Genomic DNA, 2,533 nt, shown 5'->3' with positions numbered 1-2,533 from the left:
AAAGGCGGCAACAGAACGGGGATTATGATACCGTTAACGTACAACTACACAGTAAGGGTACCACAGATAACAAGCACAGGAATCCTGCTATGAAAAGAAACGTCATCCCAGACAGTCACTTCTGTTTGTCGGGTCGGGCGACGGCCACGTTTGTGTCCCACCGCTCTCCGAAGCGACTCCACACACTCCTTCGCCTAGGAATTTCATCTACTGGAATAGAATTGTCTTCGCTTTATTATTATTCCAGAATTGGATCAAAATATTTCTTTGTAATCAGCTTTTATTAATTCCGGTCGGTGAGATGATGATGTTTGGTTTTGTGGGGCGCTCAACTGCGTGGTTATCAGCGCCCGTACAGTTTCCCAACATTTGCTCAGTCCAATTTCGCCACTTTCCTGGATGATGAGGAAATGATGAGGACAACACAAACACCCAGTCATCTCGAGGCAGGTGAAAATCCCTGACCGCGCCGGGAATCGAACCCGGGACCCCGTGCTCGGGAAGCGAGAACGCTACCGCGAGACCACGAGCGGCGGACAATTCCGGTCGGTAACGACCATCCTCAGACTTAAGTAAAAACATACGATATGAAGTACACGATACAACAGAGCAGTGCATGTGTTGTTCAAAATCACGAAATAATATTTCTTCGAACATGCACGCATGCATTTATACGCCGACACCAAGCAAGCGACTTTGGGAATGAATGTATGAGTGCATGTTGTAGACACATGGTTGACGAGATATGCCGTGGCACGTGATCGGATAGCGTAATCTTAAGGCGACAGCTGGCAATAACCGGGAAATCCAAGTCCCGGTCCGGCACAACTTTTCGTTATCGTCATTCCTTTATACAGCTGATGGTTGTCCATATTCGCAACTGCGAATTCTTGTAACGTAATTCACGAGTAAAAACGCGTTTTATTACACATATTATGCCATTACATGTGATGGTGCAGTCAAAATCATTAGCCATTTCGGCAACGTCAAACAAATAAAATTGTCTTCAGTGACGTGTCCAGCTTCGAACTGAGCCTCTATGACCAGCGATAGCGGGACTGTCGGCGCCACGGACAATTGTTCGACTGTGGGCAGCCTTACAGCCCGACAACGAGTATTTATGGTATGGGGTGTCATTTTTTTTCGTAGCAGGATCCCTTTGGTTGTTATCTGCAGCGCCGTTACAGCACAGCAATACATCGACTATATTTTACGTCCTGTCATTTTTCCACTCATTGCAAGCCATCCTCGGTTTACATTCCAGTAAGATAACGCCCACCCGCACACTATGAAAGTTTCTCTCGTTTTCGCCCTTGTTAAAACCCTGCCTTGGCCAGCAAGGTAGCGAGATGTTTACCCAATTGACAACTAAAAACTAAACTCCTCCCGAAGAGGCCGTGAAGGCCCAACGGTACTGACCGGCCACCGTGTCATCCTCAGCTCATAGGCGTCACTGGATGCGGCTACGGAGGGGCATGTGGTCAGCACACTGCGCTCCCAGCCGTATGTCAGTTTCCGAGACCGGAGCCGCTACTTTTCGATCAAGTAGCTCCTCAGTTTGCCTCACAAGGTCTGAGTGCACCCTGCTTGCCAACAGCGATCGGCAGACCGGATGGTCACCCATCCAAGTGCTAGCCCAGCCCGACAGCGCTTAACTGCGGTGATCTGACGGAAACCGGTGTTACCACTGGGGTAAGGCCGTTGGCCCCCAGTTGACAACGTTTCAAGCATTATGAGTAGAGTCTCCAATATCCCTCAAGAGGACATCGAACAATTCTGTTTATGCCCGCATCTCGTGGTCGTGCGGTAGCGTTCTCGCTTCCCACGCCCGGGTTCCCGGGTCCGATTCCTGGCGGGGTCGGGGATTTTCTCTGCCTCGTGATGGCTGGGTGTTGTGTGCTGTCCTTAGGTTAGTTAGGTTTAAGTAGTTCTAAGTTCTAGGGGACTGATGACCATAGATGTTAAGTCCCATAGTGCTCAGAGCCATTTGAACAACTCTGTAAATCAGTGCCAAGCCGAATAACTATTTGCGTAAGGAGCGAAGGTGGACCAACGCCTTATTTACTTGCTCAATTTGTGAATCTCTTTCTCTTGAATAAATCGTCCATTTTTTTCTGAAATCATTTGTTTGCCTGTACATGTACATCATATCTATCGGTTTCCGTCGCATTCGGATGATTCCTTCATGGTTCTTTTTTCTTTTTCTTCTTCTTTTACAACAGTGCTCTCGCGCGTGACGGTTTGCTCCTCGGCTTCCGCGGCCGGTCACTGTGTACCAATTGGCAAACAGACCCTGTACATCGCTTTCTCGAGGTATAGTCGGATACGAACTTCTCTTTCGTGCAGTGACTTCTGATGGCAGCTCTCGAAAGCGCAGCCTCTTCGTGGCGAAAACTCTGAAACGCCTCCGCGTGGCAGCCGGCTGGAGACTGCTCGCGATATCGACGCGGCGCGGCCCGGAGTGGCCTGGCTGTTGGGCTGTGCGAGCCGGCGGCCTGGCGTGCGGCCAGCCGGCCATGCGTGACCGGGGCGT

At 50.1% G+C, this 2,533-nt stretch overlaps 1 pseudogene; it reads right to left on the bottom strand.

Moving 5' to 3' along the window:
• Window positions 1-1,588: 1,588 nt before the first annotated feature.
• On the bottom strand, window positions 1,589-1,706 carry LOC126177555 (5S ribosomal RNA; annotated as a pseudogene).
• Window positions 1,707-2,533: the final 827 nt, after the last annotated feature.

This window comes from Schistocerca cancellata, chromosome 3 (genome assembly GCF_023864275.1).
Source record: "Schistocerca cancellata isolate TAMUIC-IGC-003103 chromosome 3, iqSchCanc2.1, whole genome shotgun sequence".
NCBI classification, from domain to species: domain Eukaryota; kingdom Metazoa; phylum Arthropoda; class Insecta; order Orthoptera; family Acrididae; genus Schistocerca; species Schistocerca cancellata.
The sequence above is the reverse complement of the archived record's forward strand: the minus strand, read 5'-3'. Positions and strand labels throughout refer to the sequence as shown.